Below are 25,712 nucleotides of genomic sequence, written 5' to 3'. Positions count from 1 at the left end.
TATCATTCAATTTTGAAGAGATTTAAAAATATTATATGGTTATAGATTATATATATAGATATGCCAATCAATCTATTTATATATGGTTGATGGTGATGAATATTTTTTGGGGGGCAACAAATTGCTTCCTCTATCAAGGAAACCATTATATATTATTTCTTATAAATATAATCTATAAATTATTGAACTAATGCAGTAGAAACTTAATGTTCTATTCTATGGAAATGTTTCTCTACATTTAGTTAACCTGTAAAATTTATGTAAGAGCATTTGAATACATGTAGATTCCAAAATAAGATTATTTTTAGGTGGAGCACTAGGTGATAGAAGTCGAGATCTATTAAGTTGTTTACCTTGAAAGTGGTGGAAATGAAGTCATGGAGTGCAACTTGGTTATATTCATCATCGAGCTTATGAATTAACATTCAAAGGTGCATTTGATACTACACACATCCTTGGTGTTTTTGCAAGTGACATTATTCTAGAATTAGTAATGGTGTTCTTTTTCTAGGATGTAGTTGTTGTAGTGTGGCATATGCTTCTTTGTGGAAGTCAGAGACATGGACTTGCAAAGATAAGTATTGTATTTGTCAGTTTAGAATTACAAGTGTGTAACTTTTTATGAATGAAATTTGAAAGAATATTTTTAGGAGGTGTCTTAAAGTTTCTTTATTTGTAATGCTCTTGCCATCTCAAACATGTAGTTGGAACTCATTGGCTAAATGACTATATCTTGTTACAATGACACTTAATGTTCTAATTGGGTAGTTTCTTTGTGAATTTAGTATCTTAGATACTTTGTAGCAGGAATTAGTTTTTATTTCTTGCAAACTCTTTGAATGTTGTCAATAGTTGTGTCTGAATGAAGTAGAAGAACGTACTTGACGTCTCCTCATTCAAACTAGCTTCTTTTTTTGATGAATAAATTTCTTAGGCAGATACTTGTGCATTGTTTTATCCTGGGCATGAATCTCTCAATTCAATTGTTTGTGATATTTATGGTGATTTTTATCTATCCTTCACTATTAGGCATTTATATATATGTTCTATTTGTGAACATGTTTAATTTTTTTGGTTCTTAGAAAACATAGGGTCATTGAGGACTAGTATATTTCCTTCAAAACAATTACCAATTTGGGTTGTGTGAATGTCTAGCACACTTGAAATTTTCTTTGGTCCTTCCACTAATTTATAGACATCCTAGGGTGAATGCACCAGGTTGTGGTGCCAAAAATATGCCACCCAACTTAGATTTTTACAATTCTAAAAGTGTGCACATGCTATAGTATGTGCACACTTTAAAAACTTATAAATATGGGCTCCAAACCCACACCCCATTTCATTTCATGTTAGTTATTTTTTATACTACCTTCTTTACGCTTAATAACACACACATGGTTTCTAAAATTTGAATAATTTTCTCAATATCCTCGTCAAAATGCCTCCTCATCATTGGAGATCAAGATTGGGATCATGTAGTATGTTTTCTACTCTTGATTTTGCATTGTTTTGTATTTTTTTTAGTTTTTCTTCAATTTTTCTTATTTATTTAAAATACAATTGGTTTCTTATCATAAAATGTGAATAATCAACCACAAAATCCCCAACCTAATCAAAAAAATCAAAATAAAAACCCTCCACATGATCAAAATGAACTTCTACAACTTCCACCAATTCAAAGACCTCGTCCTAGCACTCAAGATAATATAATAATGAAATAGAAAGAGGAAAAAATGAATTATAAGAAATCAATGGTAGGTTGAAATCTTGCAAGAATACGAATCCTATGAGAGCACAATTGGCATCCTCTCTTGAGTTCATTATGAGCCATGTAGCTTCTGTTAGTGGTTAGTTGGATATTTGCTATGTTTTAAAGATAGAAGAACAAAGAAGATAATATGTAAAAAAATTATCCTATAAAGATGTAAGAAAAAAAGAAATAGAAAAGGGTAGCACATGGACATTATTTCAAAAACATAGAGAACAAGACACTATTAAACATACAACTAAAAGGTTCCCCATCCATTGGTGCATACATGATGATATTAGAAGTTACTTTTGGGATAGATGGTGGATGGTCTTTGATGCCCTCCATGAAATAATCATGAGGTTTCGATAAATTTCTTAAAGGAATTGTATTATGAACTTGTCCTTGGGGAGATACTCAATTATTTTGATATGTTAGATTCTCAAGGTAGAGGTGGGGTGTAATCATTTGAGAGGCTGGGGGCATGTCATGACCCTAATGTAAATACGATGCCTATTATCGAGCCATAGGGTGAGCATGTGATTATTCCTTCTGTAGTGAAGGAATATGTAGAGACCAATACTCTAGGGACTATCAACACTTTGACACAAACCCTCATTCATTGTACCAGTCCACTAGTTGAGGAGGAGCCTTCTTTCCATTGCGGTCACATGTGCACATCATGTGGATCCTATGCACATTTGCAATCATGTTGGAGACACTATGGATGATGGGGTAGTCACTGATGAGTTCTTGAGTGACACATTAGGCATTGACACATAGGTAAATTATAATTATAATAAACTAATTTGATCACATTTCATATGTACAATGAATGGCTAATCAATTAACATATCTTGATATTGTTCAAAATTTAGGGTAAGAGTGTTGATGGCCCTAGTAAAAATTCCCTGACCCCATTTTATGTCCTGTCAAAGAGAGGAGAGGTATGTATCGATTTAATAATTTAAATTAATACATATATTTATTAAGTAATCATAGAAGGACTGACAATTTTTTTTTATCCATGTACATTAGTTCTCTACTAGACCATCGACATTCACAAGGGACTCTAAGCCTAGGCATGATATGAGCTTCATAGATGTACATTTGTTTCATGTTAGTTTAGTTCATTTGATTATATTTGTTACATGTTAATTTAATTCATTTGATTATATTTGTTTCATGTTTCATGTTAAATGTAAATTGTATTATATGATTTGCAATTGTTGATGTCTGAGACACTTGCTCATCTTTGCCAATCCATCGATCAAGAAGTTGCTACTACGGTGGCTAGTTCAAAGCCATTGACTGAGGTATGAAGGAGTTTTCATAGTTTTAGTTTCTATTTATAATAGTTAGTATTGAAATTTAAAATGGTATTTATAATTATGATCAAGTGATTATATTGATTGAATTATTGTAGGGCCTTGTTACTCCTGATTATTCGCGAGCCTTTGAGGTGGATGTACAAAGTGACTATTTGATGGCACTAAGAAAAAAATTAATTTTGTGTGTACATATATATATTTGATTTCAATGTATAATCATAATTTATTCATATCTACTTTTTTTGTATCAGCTCCAATTAGAGAGGAGCCCAAACAAGAGGATGAGTGAGCGTGTGAGAAAGAACCCATCATCCCCATCATCTCCCTCCATGCAATGGTTGAAGACCTCTAGGGATTTTTTTCCTTCCCCTCATGAGAAAGAGAAGATATAGGGATAGACACACATGTATGGGCATTACTGGACATATATCTTGGATTTTATGTTAATGGGCATATTCAAAATACATTTGATATATATATGACATTTTCTATTTGATGTATGACATATATTTGATGCATGCCATTATTAGAATTATGAAATTATTGGTTATCATAATATATTATATGTTTGTATATTTGTTCATGTATGAAATTATTAGTTATCATAATATACATCTTGTTTTTCTTCTTTACATTTTAAGTACATTTAATGTATTTCATTTTAATGTAATTTGCATCCAAAATGATGTAGAGTTCTCACACCAAAAGCTAGTGGATTCCCAACAAGAACACTTTTAATGAAAACTACCTTGCCCACCTTCCTAAGTGTCTTCAAAGATTCTTTACAACTTGGTTACAAAATTGAACAAACTTCTTCCAACATCCTATGATTTTATTTTCTTTACAATAGGATGTAATTCTCTAATTTTTGGCCAACTCTTCACAAAGGGAAGTGATTATGTTTCAAACCCATGAAATGGCTATTAACACAACCAAGAAGATACTTAACATCTTCCTCTAACTCTATTTAGTGATAACATGTATCTAAAGTGGTTTTTCATTCTGAAAAAGTATGGGTTTGCTATTCTAAAATAGATAGTAATGATATTTGATAATAAGTCAATGATCCTATATACAAGTTTAACATAAGCAGTGATTCCTTGCCATATAAAAAGAACTTAATATTCACCAACACCTTATGACTCCTCTAATTTCATAGATAATATTTTCATCATTTGACATCCATTCCAACCAATTACCAGTTGGTTTGATTGGTTACAAGGTTAATTTCAATATTTTCCAAAAAATTGCTAAAATTTCCAAAAGGTTGTCAACAACTTTTATTGCAAAATGCAATTTTTGTACCAACTCTTCCATGAACTTAACCAAGTTTACTTTGGTAACACATAGGAATACATAGGGTGTAATGAATCTCAAAACATTTCTTGAGTCAACTTATTAACAAAAACAACAAAAAAGAAAAAATCATTAGGACTAGGAAAATTGGGTTTATAGGTGACCTAAAGTTCCCCAACCTTACAAACAAGGATTACCTTATTACCATAAAAAAAAAATGTTCACAAGGAGGTGTATGATCACCCCTTTACCTTCTATCATGAGTCTCCATCATTGGATAAGATGACATATCCAGTTGCCACCTAGGTGCCCTGCACCACAAGTTTCAACATCACTCAAGATGGGGTTGCAAAATCAAAACTGAATCCAACCTCCAAAAAGAGAAAGAGGTTATTTTATGTTTCAGAAAAAATTTTTTTAGCACCTAGAATTGTATCCATACCTTGTATGAGCTCTAAAATATTCCCCGTCAAGGACTGTTGCCCAATGGTATTTAATGACTCTTAGTGTCAATTCAGTTTGGCATGCCTAAGAGTTTTCAAGCACTCAACAAGATGTGAAAAGCTTGGAAATATGGTTTACCCAACCACCTAGAGCTAATAGAATAGACAGTTTGATCTCGTGATGAATGGTTGGTGAGATTCACTAGTAGGCAACTTTGTACTAGCCAACAGTACAAGTTTCAGCATCACCTGAGATGGGGCCACAAAATCAAAATAGAATCTAATCTCCAAAAAGAGAGAGGTTATTGTAATTTTTGATGAAATGATCCTGTAGCACTCAAAATTGCATCCATACCATGTACAAGCTCTAAGATGTGCCCCATCAAATATCATTGTCCTATGGCATTTAATGACTCTTACGTTCAATTTAGTTTGGCATAACTAAGAATGTTTGAGCACTCAACTAGATAGGGAACACTTGTGACTATAGTTTACTTGACCACTTAGAGCTAACAAAATAGACAGTTTGATCCCATGATGACCGATTAGAGAGATTCACTAGTTGGCCACTTTGTATTGGCCAACACTACAAGTTTTAGTATCACCTGAGATGGGGCCACAAAATCAAAATGGAATCTAACCTCCAAAAAGTGAGAGTTTTTATTGTAGCTATAAAAAACATGATCCTATAGCACCCATAATTAGATCCATACCTCCCACAAGCTCCAAGATATGCCTTATAAAAATTTCTGCACAATGGCATTTAGTGACTCTTAGGGTCAATTTAGTTTGGTGTCCATGAGAATGTTCAAGTGCTCAATGAGATAGGACAATCTTGGGACTAAGATTTACTTGGCCACCTGAAGCAATAAAATACATAGTTCAATCCCACAGTGAACGGTTGGAGAGAATCACTAGTTCATGACTTTGTACTAGCCAACACTACAAGTTTTAGCATCACCTAAGATGGGGCCACAAAATCAAAATGGAATCCAAACTGAAAAGAGAAAGAGAGGTTATTTTAGGTGTCTAAAATATGGTATTGTAGCACCCAGAATTACATCTATACCTCACACGAGCTCGAAGATATGCCCCATCAAAGATCATTGCCCTATGCATTTAATGACTCTTAGGGTCAATTCGATTTGGCATGAATAAGAATGTTTGAGCACTCAATGAGATGGGAAATAATTGAAAATAGGGTTTAGTTAGCCACCCAGAGCTAATAGAATAGATAGTTTGATCCCACGATAAATGGTTAGAGAGATTCATTAGTTGACATCTTTGTACTGGCCAACACTACAAGTTTCAGTATCACCTAAGATGGGGTTGTAAAATCAAAATGGTATTCAATCTCTGAAAAGTGAGAAAATATATTGTAGGTATCAACAACATGGTCCTATTGCACCCACAATTGCATCCATACCTCACACGAGCTCTGAGATATGACCCATCAAAGATCATTGGCCTCTAGTATTTAGTGACTCTTAGGGTTAGTTTAGTTTGGCATGCTTGAGAACATTTAAGCACTCAATAAGATAGGATGAGCTTGGGACTAGGGTTTAACAAGCTACCTAGAGCTAACAAAATAGACAATTTGATCCCATGATGAAGAGTTAGAGAGGTTCACTAGTTCACAACTTTGTATTGACCAACACTAAAAGTTTCAGCATCACCCAAGATGGGGCCACAAAATCAAAATGGAATCTGATCTCCAAGAAGAGAGTGAGGTTATTGTAGGTGTCTACAAAATGGTCCTGTAGCACCTAAAATTGCATCCATACCTCACTGGAGCTCCAAGATATGCCCTATCAAAGATCGTTGTCGTATGGAATTTGACTCTTGGGGTCAATTTGGTTTGGCATGGTTGAGAATCTTTGAGCAGTCAATGAGATGGGATGAGCTTGGGTATAAGGTTTAGCCAACCACCCAAAGTTAATGGAATAGATATCTCAATCCCATGACAAATGGTTTGAGAGATTCACCACTTGGCAACTTTTTACGGGGCAAGACTACAAGTTTTAGCATCACTTGAGATGGGACTGCAAAATTAAAATGGAATCTGATCTCCAAAAAAAGAAAGAGGTTATTGTAGGTGTCAAAAACATGGTCCTATAGCACCTAGAATTGCATCCATACTTTTCACAAGCTTTGAGATATGCCCCATCAAAGATTGCTACAATATGGCATTTATTGACACTTAGGGTCAATTCGGTCTAGCATGCCTGAGAATGTTTGAGTGCTGAATGAGATGGAACAAGATTGGGACTAGGGTTTAAAAATCCACCTAGAGCTAATGAAATAGATATTTTAATCCCATTACAAGCAATTGGAGATATTCACCAGTTGGCGAGTGTGTACTAGCCAACACTACAAGTTTTAGCATCACCCAAGATGAGGCCACAAAATAAAAATAGAATTCGATCTCCAAAAAGTGAGAGAGGTTATTGTAGGTGTCAAAAGAATGGTCTTGTAGCACCTAGAATTACATCTATATCTCACAAGAGCTCTGAGACATGCCATGTTAAAGATTTCTGCCCTATGGCATTTAATGACTCTTAGGATCAATTTGGTTTGGCGTTCCTGAGAACATTCCAACACTCAAAGGGATGGGAAAATATTTGGACTAGGGTTTACCTAGCCACCCAGAGCTAACAAAATAGATAGTTCTATCCCATTATGAATGGTTAGAGTGATCTACTAGTTTCTGACATTGTACTAGCCAACACTACAAGTTTCAACATCACCCAAGATGGGGCTGCAAAATCAAAATGGAATTCGATTTCCAAACAGTGAGACAGGTTATTGTAGGTGTTGGTAATAGGGTCCTCTAGCACCTATAATTGAATCTATATCTCATTTAAGCTTTGAGATATGCCCCATCAAATATCTCTGCCATATGATATTTAGTGAGTCTTCTAGTCAATTTGATTTGGCATGCCCAAGAAAGTTTGAGTGCTCAATGGGATGGGATGAGCTTGGGAGTAGGGTTTACCTGACCACCCATAGCTACTAGAATAGAGAGTTTAATCCCATAAAAAATAGTTGGACAAACTCACTAATTGGCAACTTTTTACTAGCTAACACTACAAGTTTCAGCATCACCAAAGATTGGAGTGTGAAATCAAAGTGGAATCCAAACTCCAAAAAGTGAGAGAGCTTATTGTAAGTATTGGAAACATGATCATGTAGCACCCTAAATTGTATCCATAACTCACATGAGCTTTGGGATATGCCCTATCAAATATCACTACCCTATGGCATTTAATGACTCCCAAGGTCAATTTGGTTTGGAATACCCATGAATGTTTGAGTGCTCAATAGGATGGGACAATCTTGGAACTAGGATTTAGTTAGCCACCCAAAGCCACTAGAATAGAGAGTTTGATCCCATGGTGAATAGTTAGAGAGATTCACCAGTTGGAAACTTTTTCTTTATTAAATAGTCCTTTTCTATTAAAAAAAATAATATACTAAGATTACTAATTCAAAAAAAAGGGATAGGGGATACAAGATCACCCCGCAAGAGTTCGCATGGCCAAAGCTAGAATCAACAACTATTCATCAAAAAAAGACTTATAAAAGCAACCCTCAGGTAGCAAAAGTAGTTCTAGCTAAGGGGGGTGCTTCATCTAAATCATGAAATCCATAGTCATCCTTGGGATTAGGTAGGATAGGAATAGTCTAGCCATTAAAAGCATCATCAGGGGCCTTGTCAATATCCTTTGTATGAAGCCGCAAAGAAGTGATGGTCAACTCTAGGTGAAAGGGCCACTTTCAAGAAGCCACCCTCCTAGAACTAGAAGGAGTCGGGGACTAGCTAGTGCCACCATGGGGTCAGGAAACTAAGTGGTGCCACCATCCACCATCACCACTACTAAGATAGTGGTGGTGGGAAGCCTACAAACATGGCACGTGCGAGTAGAAACCTGAAGAACTATGCCCTTGGTGGTGGCCTCTAGGCAACATGATATCAACTAAGGCATCTAGAGGAACTCTAGCAATAGTATAAGGGGCATTGACCTAGTGATTGAGGAGCTTTTAAAGGTGGGCCACCTCAAGGGCCACCTTGTTTTCTTGTACTTGAATCAACATCATAACATTATTACAAATGCATGCCTTAGTGTACATAGCAATATATATAAAGAAAATTGTGAGTGAAAAGAACAACATTTCTATCTTTCCATAGAGTGAACAAAATCGCCATGTTGAAGGTATGGCAAATTTGGGTAAATTTCCTAGGGATCTTGGGGGGATTACCCAAAATAACCATATGCCAAGAAAAAGGTTTAGGCCGAAACGGCTTTAAAAAGTCATGAATCCAACTTGCCAATAATTTTATGCATGTCTATAGAACATGAAAGTATGCAAGAAAGACTTTGGATAGCTACAAATGGACCCTGGATGACTTTGAAAATGGGCATCAGCAATGTAGCAATTACAAAGATTTTGTAGATGGTGCAAAAAAAATATTCTTAATATATTTGTATTGAAGGATGTTGAATACTTAGTTGGATTTTACTTAGTTGGATTTTATAGTAGTAAAAAAAAATGATTTCCATTTCTAGGGATAATGCAATTAATGCAACAAAATTTCTTACACCACCTTCCAAGTAGTTTCATGTTATCTATTTGAAGTTTGAACACTTCGTTCATTCCCTTGATAAGTGGTTGTATATTAATTTGAACTCACTTGATGTAGTTGTATATGATATGTAGGTTGTACTTTATAAAGTGTTTTAATGGTTATCTGATTTCAACTTATTAAATGATGCAACTGACTACCGACATAGCTATTGTATATGGTATGCTATATTATTTAGTTTTTCTGAGACTTAATTCTTATAGTGCACCCAAATTTAGTTGTTATAAAGATGTGATGTTAGTGAATGACTTCTTGGTAATACTACTTCTACCATATCTAGATTTCAACACTTTTGTGGATCTACAAGCTTAATGATGAGCCCATAGAATTGGTCGATAGAAAATTATGATTGTATATCATCTGATTACAAAATGTTCAGATGCGGAAATAATATTGTAGTGATTAAGAAGAAAATTGGCCATGGAGAATCTAGTTATGAATTCTGACAAGAATGAAACTATTAAGCAATTGCATGATATATTAATCCATGGTGCAAGGAATATTCTTAATGAGCATGGAATTGTAGATACATCTATTAAATATATAGAGGAAGATATAGAAGACCTACTTAATAGAGAGATTAATTTGAGACAAAAGGAAATTTCAAAAGAATATGGTTATCTTAGTGCCATCCAGGGTATGCCAATTACTCAGGATGAAGAAACAAAACCTACAGCTAATGGAAAAGAGTGGGAAGACCTTCTTGGACCCATGAAATAAGTTTTAGATAATAAGGAAGAGCTAGGAAGGGGAAAGTGACAAAGGAAAGAAGTAACATATGCATGTGAGCCTATGTCAGATGATAATAATGAATACTTCCCATCAACTAGTAGCTCAAGTAGAGATAGAAGCTCTTTAGGGCACATGTACAAAAACACAAAATTTTTAGATATAGAGAAGTAACAAGTGCTATAGAATTATCCATGGAAAAATGTTAAGTGAAGCCTCAAATTGGCTCATTAGTAGGAAAAGAATGTGGTCATGTACTTCATTTGAGTACCACAAATGTTTCAATTAGAAATGCCTATTCATCAATGGCCTTGCATTTACAGGACTTGGGAAGCCAGAATACTCAAGTTGGGCATGATCCCTCAAAGTTCTCAACAAAATATATTAATGATATTAACAAAACAACAAAAATTATATTGTCACTTTTAGTGAGGTAGTCTCACACTTTTTACAATGAAGGCTAGCTATCTATAATCCAAGGTATTAATTCAGCTAACAAATGGAGAAGTTCTCAAGGTACTAATTTCTTTCATGGAGTTACTAATAAATCTCCAAGTTCTCATTTAGGTGACCAACTTCCAGGAGGTCCATGAATAGACCCGTTGATTTCCCAAATTGGAAAAAGGGTAGATCCCAATCAAAGAGAAGTAGAAATTTTGAGGTATATAAAGTTATTGCAGATCAAATGGGTGCATCTTCTTCACTAGAAAATATAATTGCTTCCAAATACTTTAGCTTGAATCAAGATTTTCAGTTCCCAAACATGTCCCAGTCAAGTAGATGACCAAGATGTTGCTTGAGTAAAGGGGATACTAGTTTATTAAGGTATCTTTATGATCCCACTTGTATTCAATTACTATTTTTTGTGTGGCTAGCCAACTAATTTGGTGTGGGAATTATATAATATATGATGTCCTCATACAAGTACATGCCATTTTTTGTAAACATTTGTCTATTGTAAAAATTAGTGATCAATATCTATAATGTCCCTATTTTGGACTAAAGAATATAACTATTAAAATCAGAAAGCTTCCATGTTGTTGTAATGGAGATTATGTGCAATATCATTTTGCTAATTTTTATTTGGTCAATAATATTGTATACATATGTAAGAATAATATGGTTCATATAAATTTGGTTCTTAATTGTGTTACTATTATGAATGACTTATTGCCTTTTGTTTGGAAAATTTTTGTTGTATAAAATACTTTTTGGTATTCCTTTATATTTTTTATTAGTTAATGCTCATATATGCATATATATCCTTCAATGATGTGCCTTTTCTTTATTGGATGCACTTGCTTTAGATTCTCAGAATGATTATTTATTACCTACTGGAGGGTTGTGTCTCTTTGGCATCTCCTCAAGAGTAGCATCTCTTCCATGCATCTCTCTCTCTCTCTCTCTCTCTCTCTCTCTCTCTCTCTCTCTCTCTCTCTCTCTCTCTCTCTCAGCATATTTTTATAGAGGGAATTTTTATGATTTGACATCCATTCCAACTGATTATTAGTTGGTTTTATTGGTTACAAGGTTAATTTCAATTTTTTTCAAAAATTTACTAAAATTGCCAAAAAGTTGTGAGGAACTTTTATTGCAAAATGTAATTTTTGCACCAACTCTTCCTAGAACTTAACCAAGTGATTTTTGGTAACACATAGGAAATATATAAGGTGTAATGACTCTCAAAATACTTCTTGAGTCAACTTATTAACAAAAACAATAAAAAAGAAAAAATCATTAGGACTAAGGCAACTTGGGTTTATAGGTGACCTCAAGTTCCTTAACCTTACAAATAATGATTATCTTTAAAAAATAACACATTCAAAATGAGGTATATGATTACCACTTTACCTTCTATCATGATTCTCCATTATTGAATGAGCTGACATATCTAGTTGCCATCTAGGCGCCCTACACCACAAGTTCCAACATTACTCGAGATGGGCTCCCAAATTAAAATGAAATCCAATCTCCAAAAAGAGAGAGGTTATTGTAGGTGTTAGAAACATGATCTTGTAGCACTCAAAATTGCATCCATACCTTGCATGAGCCCCAAAATATGCCCCATCAAGGATTGTAGCCTTATGGCATTTAATGACTCTTAGGGTCAATTCGGTTTGGTGTGCCCAAGAATATTTGAGTAGTCAACAAGATAGGAAGAGCTTGTCAATATGGTTTACCTAGCCCCCTAGAGATAAAAAAATAGATAGTTTGATCCCACGACGAGCAGTTGGACAGATTCGCCAGTTGGGGACTTTGTACTAATCAAAACTAAAAGTTTTAGCATCACCTAAGATGGGGCTACAAAATCAAAATGGAATCTAATCTCTAAAAAGAGATAGAGGTTATTGTTGGTATCAAAAACATGATACTTTAGCATGCATAATTATATCCATACCTCACATGATCTCTAAGATATTTCCCATCAAAGATCATTTCCTTATGGCATTTAATGACTCTTTAGGGTTAATTCAGTTTGGCATGGTTGAGAACATTCAAGTGCTTAATAGGATGGGATGAGCTTGGGAATAGGTTTTATTAGACCACTTGGATCTAATTAAATAAAAAATTTCACTCCATGACGAACGGTTGGAGAGAGTCACCAGTTCGTGACTTTGTACAAGTAATCACTACAAGTTTTAGCATCATTTGAGATGTGCCCAAAAAATCAAAATGTAATTTGATCTCCAAAAAGAGATAGAGTTTATTCTAGGTGTTGGCAACACAGTCATGTAGCACCTATAATTGCATCCATACCTTACACGAGCTCCAAGATATACCCCATTAAAGATCACTACCTTATGGCATTTAGTGACTCTAAGTGTCAATTTAGTTTGGCATGCCTGTGAAAGTTCAAGCACTCAATGAGATGGGACAAGCTTGGGACTAGTGTTTACCTAGCCACCTAGAGCTAACAAAATTGATAGTTTGATCCCACAATGAATGGTCAGAAAGCTTCACTAGTTGGCAACTTTGTACTGACCAACACTAAAAGTTTTAGCATCACCTAAAATGGGGCTGCAAAATTAAAATGGAAACCAATCTTCAAAAGGAGAGAGATTATTCTAGGAAATGGAATTGAACCAATACCTTGCACGAGCTTCATGATATGCCCCATCAAAGATCATTTCTTTATGGAATTTAATGACTCTTAAGGTCATTTTTTTTTAATGTGCTTGAGAATGTTTGAGCTCACAACACAATGGGATGAGCTTGTGATTAATATTTATCCAATCACCCAAAGCTAATGGAATAGATAGTTGGATCCCATGATGAATGGTTAGAGAGATTAACTAGTTGGCAACTTTGTACTAGCCAACACTACAAATTTTAGCATTACCTAAAATGGGGCCACAAAATCAAAATAGAAATTTGATATCCAAAAAGAGGGAGAGGTTATTTTAAGTGTTAGTAACATGGTCTTGTAGCACCCAAAATTGCATACATACCTTGCATGAGCTCTAAAATATGCCCCATCAAAGATTATTGCCCTATGGCATTAAGTGAACCTTAGGGTCAATTCAATTTTAGGTGCTCAAGAATGTTCAAGTGCTCAATGGGATGGTATAAGCTTGGGAATAGGGTTTACTCAGCCACCCAAACCTAATAGAAAAAATAGTTTTATCCCATGATGAATGGTTGTAGAGATTCACCAATTGGTGACATTGTATTGGCCAACACTACAAGTTTCAACATCACCCGAGATGGGGCAACAAAATCAAAATGGAATATAATATCCAAAAAGGGAGAGATATTATTATAGGTGTTGATAATATAGTCCTATAGCACTTGGAATTGTATCCATACCTCACACAAGCTTTGAGATATGTCTTATCAAAGATCGTTACCCTATGGCATTTAATGACTCTTAGGGTTAATTTGATTTGGTGTGCCAATGAATATTTGAACTCTCAAAAAGATGGGACAAGCTTGGGTGTAGGGTTTACTTGACCATCCATAACTAATAGAATAGAGAGTTTGATCCCCTGATGAATGGTTGGAGAAATTCACGAGTTGATGACTTTGTACTGGCCAACACTACAAGTTTTAGCATCACCTGAGATGGGGCCACAAAATCATAATGAAATTTGATATCATAAAAGTGAAAGAGGTTATTGTAGGTATTAGCAACATAGTTTTATATCACCTAGAATTGCATCTATATCTTGCAGAAGCTTTGAGATATGCCCCATCAAAGATTGTTTCCCTATGGAATTTAGTGACTCTTAGGGTCAATTTGATATGGTGTGCCTAAGAATGTTTGAGTACTCAATAGGATGGAATGAGCTTGGGACAAGTGTTTACTAGAAAAATTAGAGCTAATGAAATAGAGTTATATCCTATAACAAATGGTTAGAGAGATTCAATAGTTGATTTCTTTGTACTGGCTAACACTACAAGTTTCAGCATCACTAGGGATGGGGCTGCAAAATAAAAATAGAATCCAATCTCCAAAAAGTAAGAGATGTTATTGTACATGCCAGAAACAAGATCTTGTAGCACTTAGAATTGCATCTATACCTCACACAAGCTCCAAGATATTCCCCATCAAAGATCATTACCCTATGGCATTTAGTGACTCTTAGGCTTAATTCAGTTTGGCATGCCTGAGAATGTTTTAGCACTCAACAAGATGGAAGGAGCTTGGGACTAGGGATTACCCAGCTATCTAGAGCTAATGAAATAAATAGTTCAATCCCATGATGAATGGTTGGAGAGATTGACTAGTTGGTGACTTTCTACTGGCCAACACTACAAGTTTCAACATCACCTGAGATGGGGCTGCAAAATCAAAACAAAATCTGAATTTCGAAAAGTGAGAGAGGTTATTGTAGGTGTGAAAAACATGGTCATGTAACACCTAGAATTACATCTAGACCATGTACGAGCTATGAGATATATCCCATCAAAGATCACCACCTTATGGAATTTAATGACTTAGGGTCAATTTGGTTTGGCATGCCTAAGAATGTTTGATTGCTGAACATGATGGGACAAGATTGGAACTAGAGTTTACCTAGCCACCCAGAGCTAACAAAAAGGATAGTTTTTATCCCATGATGAATGGTTGGAAAGATTCACTAGTTGGCAACATTGTACTGGAAAACATTACAAGTTTCAATATCACCTGAGATGGGGCTACAAAATCAAAATGGAATCTGATCTACAAAAATAGAGAGAGGTTATTATAGGTGTTAGCAACACAGTCCTTTAGCACATGGAATTACATGCATACCTCACACAACATCTGAGATATGCCTTGTCAAAAATTGTTTCCCTATGGAATTTGGTGACTCTTAGGGTCAATTCAATTTGGCATGCTTGAGAAAATTCATGCAACCAATAAGATGTGACAAGCTTAGGACTAGGGATTATCCAGGCATGTAGAGCTAATGGAATAGATAGTTTGATCCCAGGACAAATGGTTGGAGAGATTCACCAGTTGGCAACTTTTTATTGTCCAACATTACAAGTTTTAGCATCATCCAAGATAGGAAAACAAAATCAAAATGGAATCTAAGCTCCAAAAAGTGAGAGAATTTATTGTAGGCATTAGAAACATAGTCATGTAGCACCCAGAATTGCATTCATACCTCACATGAGCTCTAAGATATGCCCCATCAAAGATCACTTCCCTATGGGATTCAATGACTCTTAGGGTCAATTTGATTGGGTGTTCATGAGAATGTTTGACTGCTCAACGAGATGGGATGAGCTTGGGACTAGGGTTTACTTGACCACTAGCAGCTAACGGAATAGATAGTTTGATTCCTTGATAAATTGTTGGAGAGATCCGCTAGTTGGTGACTTTGTACTGGCTAACACTACAAATTTCATCATCACCTAAGATGAGGCCACAAAATCAAAACAAAATCTAATTTTCAAAAAGAGAGAGAGGTTATTGTAGATGCTAGAAACATGATCCTACAGCACCCATAATTGAAGCCTTGAGATATGCCTGATCAAATATTGTTGCACTATGGCATTTAGTGACTCTTAGGGTCAATTCAGTTTGGTGTGCCCAAGAATGTTTGAGAGCTCAATGGGAGAGGATGAGCTTGGCACTAGGGTTTACCTAGTTACCTAGAGCTAATAGAACAAAGAGTTTGATCCTATGATGAACAGTTGGAGAGATTCACCAGTTGACAATTTTGTACTGGCCAACACTACAAGTTTCAACATCATCCAAGATGGGGACACAAAATGAAAATAGAATCTGATCTCCAAAAAGGGAGAGAGGTTATTTTATGTGTCATCAACATCATCCTATAACACCTACAATTGTATCCATACATCACACAAGCACCAAGATATGCCCTATCAAAGATTGATGCCCTATGGCATTTAATGACTCTTAGGGTCAATTTCGTGTGGCATGCCCAAGAATGCTTGATCTCTTAACGAGATGGGACAAGCCTAGGACTAGTGTTTACCTAGCCACCCAAAACTAACAGAACATATAGTTCAATTCCATGATGAATGGATGGAGAGATTCACCAGTTGGTGACTTTGTATTGGCCAACACTACAAGTTTCAACATCACCTGATATAGGGACTGCAAAATCAAAATGGAATCTAATCTCTAACAAGTGAGAGAGTTTATTGTAGGTGTTGGCAACATGGTCTTTTAGCACATTGAATTTCATCCATACCTTGCACAAGCTCTGAGATATGCCCCATTAAAGATCATTTCCCTATTGCATTTAGTGACTCTTAGGGTCAAAGATTGTTGCCCCATCTCTCTCTCTCTCTCTCTCTCTCTCTCTCTCTCTCTCTCTCTCTCCCTGCGTTTCTCCATCCCTCTCTCCCTATCCCACCTTCTCCCATCCCCTTCTCTCTCTCTCTCTCTCTCTCTCTCTCTCTCTCTCTCTCTCTCTCTCTCTCTCTCTCTCTCTCTCTCTCTCTCTCTCCCCCCCTGCATTTCTCCATCCCTCTCTCCCTATCCCACCTTCTCCCATCCCCTTCTCTCTCTCTCTCTCTCTCTCTCTCTCTCTCTCTCTCTCTCTCTCTCTCTCTCTCTCTCCCCCTCCCTCCTACTCTTTTCCATATCCTACTCCCTCCCCATTCTCTACTCTCTCTCACTCTTTAACCTCTCTACCTCTCTCCTTCCCTCTCTCCTTCCCTCTCTATTGAAATTTAGGCTTACAAAGTGTGTGTGCACTATAGCATGTAATTTAAAAATGCTTTACATAGTGCACACACACTATTTAAAGCTTTGGAGTCTACCAAGCGTAAGCCTTTGATTTTACATGGGAATCCCACCCAAAGTTTTAGAGTCTCTAAACTATTCTTGGACATGTTTTGTAGAAAAAATACAAAAAATGATTGATTTTTCTTGTGTGCTCTCCTTCAAGTTTCGTCGTGGTTGACCATCATTAAAATTAGATTCCCTAACATTGTAGATCTCTATGTTAGATTTTGAATTTGAACTATTCTAAGCCTTTCAACTATAATTTCCTTTGACTGTATGTCCATTTTTTGTCAAAAACCAACACATACTAATTGTGGTGTAGATTTTAGCTTGTTCATCCAATTTCACAACAACATAGTTTTAAGAAACTAGACTCCATTCTACACACTTTGAAAAAAAGAAGTTTTGATTTTAGATTAGTTTTCAATCATTTCTAGGGGGAGCACATAGATATTTCACATTTTTGGGATGTGTCTAATTGCAAAATTCATTAAAAAAATACATATAATAAAATTACCCAAAAAATATGGGATAAACTACACGGTGTTAGGTAATTTTTGACCAAAGTGGTTGAAGAATTTCAAAACAAAAGTTAAAGCTTTAGGGGGGGCACACTTTGCACTGTGTTATGTTTTTCTGAAAAAGTAGTACCACTTTTTGTGGCTCACTTTTTTGCGGACCTAAAAATAAACCATTTAAAAAAAAAATTAATAGTTTAGAAACTAGATTCAAAGGGCTACTACTTTTATTTCAGTCATATCTTAAAATTTTGAGCATAACTATCTTTAAATTCTTTTCAAAGTTCAAAAATTGTTGATTTCAGGAAAAAAGTAGCTAGTTATACCCCACTTTTGGCACAAAAACTTGGTGCACTTACCCCATAACAAGGTCATACATTTTGAATTGGTAAAATATTAGTTTCTACAAATTATATCATGTAGTATAGAAGGTACCTTTTGTAGTCCTACCTATTGTGGAAGTCAATTTGAGGCCCAATAGTATCTGCATGTTTAGGCCTACAAAATGTGAGGTATAATTTAGTGTGCTACTAAAGTAAAATGTATGTTTTAGTATTCTTTTAAAGTAATGAATATATTTTAGTTTGTGATCATGTTAATATATTTTGTTAAAACTAGTTGATTAAGGAGATAATTTCTTTTGAGGAAAAGTAAAAGTACATAGAGAATGATGGAACAAATAATTAAGTTTTTTTATATTTATACCAGTATGAATAAGATGTTGTGATTGCTAGAGCGTGTGCATTATTTTATGTCATTTATTCCTTGCATCATCATGCTCCATCTTATTTATGATGTTTTTGATGCTTTGAAACAAAATATCAATATGTTGAGAACTTATACTTGACTAAATATGTACCCTACTCTTATACAAAAAGGAAGAATCTAGTCATTGTCATAAAATATTTAGCCACTCTAGGAGAAGAAAGTACAATGTTAAATTTTGACTTAATAGTTATCATATTCTTTAGTATTGGAGATAGGTTTTAGGTCTCAGTGTCACACAAATTATCATAAACATGGGAAACTTGAAAATCTCTTATAGTATCTATGTCAATTATGTGCTGAACTATTTTTTTCTCTTACATCTTATAAATCATCTTGTGATCCATGCTCTTACATTATCCATGTGTATTATGAGCCTAATTTTTTTGCATTTTTAGTAACATCAAGAAATATGTAGATGCATTAACCATTCCTTGGTTTTAGGAATATGGATAAGTTATCAGCAGGGGAAATGTTATTGGAAATGTTTTGAAGTAACGAAGTTGTGGTATTATATGTATTATACTAATTCATATCATAGTTCTTTTGTAAACTTAGATTCCTCTTCTCTCTTTCATGTGGGATGTAGGTTGAACTGTATTATGGAATGTCCAATATGCATTTAGTAAATGTAGGATGTGGAATGCCAATATTGTGAATCCAAATATGATCTAAGAGACTTCTAGCTTTTGTTGTTGGTTTGTCAATATAAAGATAGAATTTGTGAGGATGCATGAACTCTAGAAATGTTGTTTGTGATTTTGTGTGAGCTAACATTGACCTTTACATTGTGTGACAATGTGTATGTGATATTTTCTATTAGGTTGAGAAGTTCTTCAATAGGTACTCTTGGTTTCATATAGAGGCTTGTGATGTGTATTGGATTGCCAAGGTGTAGGAGATTGGTAGTTAATGATTACAAATATTTTGTTATGAACTTTTTGATATTATATTGCTTTCCAAGTTACAACATATTGTCAGTGTTAACTGAGTGCCTATGTGTTAACCAATTAACAACAATTTTATCAGATTTTATGTTTTTTATTGACATCTAAGGGATCTAGGATTCATTTTTTTAGTAACTAATTCACCCCTCTCCTCTTAGTTACTCATCTCATATTTCAAAAAATTGGTATTAGAGGTTTTGTTCCTTGCAGAGAAGGTTTCAAGAATCCAAGCTAAATATTAGGATGTCTTATAGAAGAGAGATTCCCAAGTTGAACTAAGATAACTTTGCAACATGGAAGGAAATTATGAAGTTGCATTTGGAAACCATGAGTGATTTAGATTTGAAACATTTGAACAATCCTTACAAGGCTCCTACTAGAACATTAACTATGGAAAAAATTGTTGAAAAAAAAAATCATAACATCATGATGATTGACATTACATCTACTCTTAGCTATGTTTAATTTGATGGAGTCAAAGGTCGTACCACTATTGATGGAATGTGATCCAAAATAAAAGCTATCTATGGAGGAGATAATAATGTGAAAAGAGACAAACTAGAAAGCCCAAGTGGGCTTTTTGATTAGATGAGGATGACAGAGGATAAAAACATTGTAAAATATGTTGATAGAACCAAAGCTAGTGTAAGTGCAATCAAAGCCTTTGAAGAGAAAATTGAAGATGAAATAGTTGTAAGAAAGGTACTCAGGACCCAACTTCATATCTATGTAATTAGACCATTAGCTATTTAGGAAATGAGATGTGATTCCAATAATAAGATAAATTTGGATTCTCTAGTGGGAAGGTAGACAAATTTTCAGCTAGATAAAGTTGATAATTATGTTCCTACTTCTAGCAATCTTGAATCTAGAATTCAAGTGAAGTTGTCACTCAAGAAGAATACAAAAAATTATAAATGAAAAAAATCTAAAACTGAAGAGGAAGAAAGTTCTGACAGTGATCTTGAAGTCATTGAAGCATTGCTTGCAAGAAGATATCCCAAAGGCAAATGAAAGTACGATGGTAAAATTCAGCTGATCTATTTTTCTAGTGAAGAAACTGGCCACATTGTTGCAAGTTGTCCAAATAGAGAAGAAAAAGAAGAGAATAAGAACAACAAGTATAAAGGCAAGAAAGATATCAAAAGCTAGAAGGACTACAAAGAAAAATGTAATATTTCTTGTTTCATTGCTAAAGATTTCGATAGCAGTGATAATGATGAAATGGTTTATATTGCTATAAAAGATGAATTAGATGAATTAGATGATAAGATGGTACTTATTTCTCATGTTACTAAGAATGACACAAGGATTATTGATAGTGGATGTTCTCATCATATGAGTGGTGATAAAACAAAGTTTGAACGTATGGAACACTATGATGGTGGAAGTGTTAGATTTGGAAACAATGAGCCTTGTTGTATGAAAGGAAAAGGTTGTAGACCTATGTGGACCTATTGGAACAAAAGGCTTTAGTGGAGATAAGTGCTTCATTCTATTTATTGATGATTATTATAGGATGATGACTATAATGTATTTGAAAGATGAATTAGAATATTTTTAGAAGTTCAAATGGTATTTGTATAGAGTTGAGAAAGAGAAAGGAAAGAAACTAAATTTTTTAAGGTTGAAAAGAGGAGAATTTATTTCTAATGAATGCAATGCATTTTGCATTGAAAGAGAAATTAAAAGACAAGTATCAGCCCTTGGTACACCTCAGCAGAAGGATATAGCATAAAGAAGGAATAGATCTATCATGGATTATGCAAGAACCATGATGATAGAGAAGAATGTTGTATTCAAATACTAGAAGGAAGCGATCAATATAGCAGTTCATACTATGAACAAAGTATAGCTAAAGAAAGACTCAAATTAGACTCTTTATGAACTATGGTATGGCTACAAACTCAATGTATGTTATTTCAAAGTGCTTGGTAGTAAATGCTATATCTTGAAGGAGACTAGGAAATGTAAATGTGATGCCAAAAGTAATGAAGGCATATTTCTAGGATAGTCCTAGAGAAGAAAAACATACAAATGTTTGAATTTTTCTACTCATAAGATCATAGAAAGTGTACATGTGAGGATTGATGAATTTGCAGAAAGCAGTGGAGAAGAAAGTAGCAAAGAACCTAAACACTATAGAAGTTTTGTGTTTTATGAACCTAACACATTTCCTAATCCAATTGGAAGTTGGGAAGCTTCACCTCCCGAGTCAACAAAATCTTGAGAAGCACTTGCATTACAACCACTACAACCCACTTCACAATCACAAGGATCCAAGTTATAGTCATAGGAACCCTAGCTACAACAAGTGCAACTTGAGCCACAATCTGGAGGACCCGAGTCACAGACAGTGGGACCTGAGCTTGATATAAAAGATCATGTTGAGCTATGTGAAACAAGTTCTAAATCCAAAGTGCAAATATTAGTAAGATATGTCTGAAAGCATTATATGCCTAAGTAGATCATTGGAGAAAAGTTAGAAGGTACAATGACAACTTTTTAAAAAAGGTACATGTTTTCTTATTGAATTTGAACCTAGAACTATTAAAGATGCTTTTTTTGGTGTAATTAAGTATTTACTATTTACACTTTACTTAAGTTTACTTAGGTTAATGCATTAGCATATTAGTTGTCATGTAGACACCTAGGAGTTTGTATATTCATACAAGTTGTCATGTAGACAACACAATAGTTTGCACTCTAATTGAGCACATATTGTCTACTACATCTCTTTATGAGATACACCTTTGCATTCTTATCATCTTATTGTTGCACATACATTCATGCACAATGGAGGATAATCAACTCTTGGTGGAAATGTGCTTAGTCGTTATGCTTATCTCTTTGCTGACTCCTAGTCATATTACTTTCCTTTATATACAAGGTACTTCTATAATGTATTCATCGAATTATCTGATATCCATTATCATTTTGATTATTATTGACATTCTCATTTGATCACTATTTCTCTCTCTTGTGCTATCTATTGAGATTCTTGATCTTGGCATTGAATTATTGCCTTAGGAAAATTCTTACATGGTATCACAGCCATAGGAGTTTCATTGCATAGGTATTGTAGAGGTTTTTTTTTTTTTTTTTTTTTGTAGGTCAAGATTGGAGCTTATTAGTAAAAATCAGATATCAGTATCACATTTAGAAGGTCAAAAAACCCCCAAATCAACTTTTGTTTCATCAAAATTGGGCATCTGAGTTGAAATCTAGAGTCATTTGATTTTTGAAGGTGCAATGGTGATGATTCATGAAAAATAATTACAGAAGTGATTTTCAAACAACGATATCTCCCTCATACAGACTCCTTTTTTTGAGATTTTTTTTTTCTTTTGGGGTGGAATTTGGTGATCTACACATTGTCGCAGGTTGTTTGTGATCTTTATTCTTGAATTGTTCTAAAAATTTCCATTCCTAATTTTTACAACTTCAGAGGCTTCATTTGGGCTCATATGGAACATATTTAGGTGCTATTTTCTTTGAAAGTGCATGATTTTTTGTCTACTTTCTACATTTGGTATTAGTTTGGAGTAATTTTGGTTAGACATATTACTTTCAAAATTTGGTCATTTTTGGCCTATTTTTGCACTTGTGATTAATTTAGATCCTTGGGAGGTTTGGTGTGTTATGTACTTAAGTCTGCTATAGCTTCATCTTTTTTGTTGTAACCATCAAAACTAGAAGTCCACTTTGGTATATTTTGACAAGTGACTAATTGTACATGAACAATATATAAAGTGCAAATGCATCCCCTTTATAGGGGATTTTTTGATTGATTGAAAGGGGGGGGGGGGTGTCTTGTGTTCTTTTGTCTCTCTTTCTCTCTTATGCCTTTTTAATTTTTGCATCATGGATTCATCTAAAACTCCAATTTTAACTTTACACAATTATACTACATGGAAATATATTGTGTGGAGTAGACTAATGGAAAAAGGTTTAAATCTATGTGTCAATTGTACAATTGTAAAACCAACCGATGTTGATGCACAAGTTGATTGAAAAATTAAAGATAACCAAGCTTTAGGAATTATTAGGAGTTGTGTTCGTAGAAATCTCTTCTTCCACATTTCTAGCTTTAAGGATGCCAAGGGTGCTTGGGAAAACCTTGAAGGGTTTTATGGTAAGGTGGATGAGGAAAAGGGATTCCAAAATGAGGATGATCTTCTTCTATTGGATCCGTGTTCGTAGAAATCTCTTCTTCCACATTTCTAGCTTTAAGGATGCCAAGGGTGCTTGGGAAAACCTTGAAGGGTTTTATGGTAAGGTGGATGAGGAAAAGGGATTCCAAAATGAGGATGATCTTCTTCTATTGGATCCTAAGAATTTTGGCACAATTCAAGACTATGTCAACAAAGGCAATGAGTTGAGAGAACTATTTAAGGATTATGGTAATCCCATGAAGGATGGTATATTGACTCATCACATCTTGAAGAGGCTACCTTCAAAGTATGCATCTTTTTTTTCGAGTTACAACACTCACAAGTGGACCATGGGAAGTGCCTTCACTAAGTCTTCGTTTGATGCATTTGTAGAAATCTTGATGCTAGAACAATTAAAGTTGATAGATATGGGAATTCTCAAGTCATCAAAGTCTAATGCATTGGTGGCTAGTAATGAGAACCAAAAAAATCAAGGCAGAAAATATTTCACCAACAACAAGAAAAAGTAGTGCAAGCCGAAATCACAATCAGAGACACAACAATCTTTCTACTTACAACAAGGCCATTCTTCTTCCAACAAGAAGGATAAGATATTTTGTGCATATTGCAAGAAACCAAATCATGATGAGCATCATTGCAAGACTAAGAGAATAGATGAGTTGGAAAACTTACTTAGGAAGAACAAAATCAATGTGTCAAATGCGTGCAAGGATTCAAATCCATCCACTTCAAAGGGAAAAGGGAAAGCACTTATGGCAAGTTCAATTCTTTAGGAGAATGGATTCTTGATTGAAGTGCCTCACATCATATGGGTTCTTCAAAAGGACAATTTTATTCATTGGAGCAATCTAAGGTACCTCACATCTTTGTAGGGAATGATACACAAGTGGAATTTGAAGGGAAAGGACAAATTAAGATGGAAAATGGAGAGTTCAAAGATGTCCTCTATGTTACTAAGCTTAGCACTAATCTCATTTTAAGTTACCAAATTTCTCACTATGGAGGTGGAAATAAAGTTTAGTTCCTTCCTTATTTAGTAATGGTGCAAAATCTTAAGGATGATTCATTCATTACAGTAGATAAAGTTAATCATGGCACAAGGCTTTATACTTTCTCCCACTCTGTGCCTAAGTCTGCTTCACAAGCCTTGTTTAGACATTCACAATCACAAAGTAAATTATGTCATGAGAGGTATGGACATCTTGCCTTCTGCTATCTTCATCAACTTAGCTTAAAAAGTATGGTCAAAGGTTTACCTACAATCAACTTTTATAAGGGTGAATGTTCAACTTGTTCAATGGATATGCATCTAGAAGAGAAGTTTGACAAAGGGAAGACTTGGAGAGCATCATTTGTTCTTGAGTTGGTTCACATAGTTCTAGTATTCCATTTTTTAGTGACATTAGTTAGCAAGGGTCACTATGTCCTCACTTTTATTGTTGACTTTTCACACCACACATGGGTCTACTTTCTTGACCACAAGAATGAAGTGTTTGATAAGTTTCTAGCCTTCAAGAGTCATGTTAAGAAGCAATCAAGTGAAACAATCAAGTTATTTTTGAATGTGAGGGTATTGATCTTTAGAATCTAGTAGCATTTAGTCCACAAAAGACAAGTGTTGCAACAATGAGGATTAGAACTCTTAAGTCAATGAAAAGTTGCATGATTCAAGCTAAGTCTCTTTTTTTATCACTTGAGGTAGAAGCTATAAATAATGCCAATCACATCCTTAATAGGTCCCCTCATAATGTCTTAGATGGAATGACTCCTTTTGATGCATGGTGCAAAAGAAACTAGTTGTGAAACACTTCAGAGTTTTTCCTTGTGTAGCATGGGCACACATATCTTCAAGGGAATGCAAGGAACCACCACCAAGGCCTTGTAATATCATTGGATATGAAGAAAGTGTTAAGGCATATAGAAT

Source organism: Cupressus sempervirens, chromosome 7 (genome assembly GCF_028749045.1).
Source record: "Cupressus sempervirens isolate cs-2001-9-10 chromosome 7, ASM2874904v1, whole genome shotgun sequence".
Classification (NCBI taxonomy): domain Eukaryota; kingdom Viridiplantae; phylum Streptophyta; class Pinopsida; order Cupressales; family Cupressaceae; genus Cupressus; species Cupressus sempervirens.
This window is presented reverse-complemented; position numbering follows the sequence as displayed.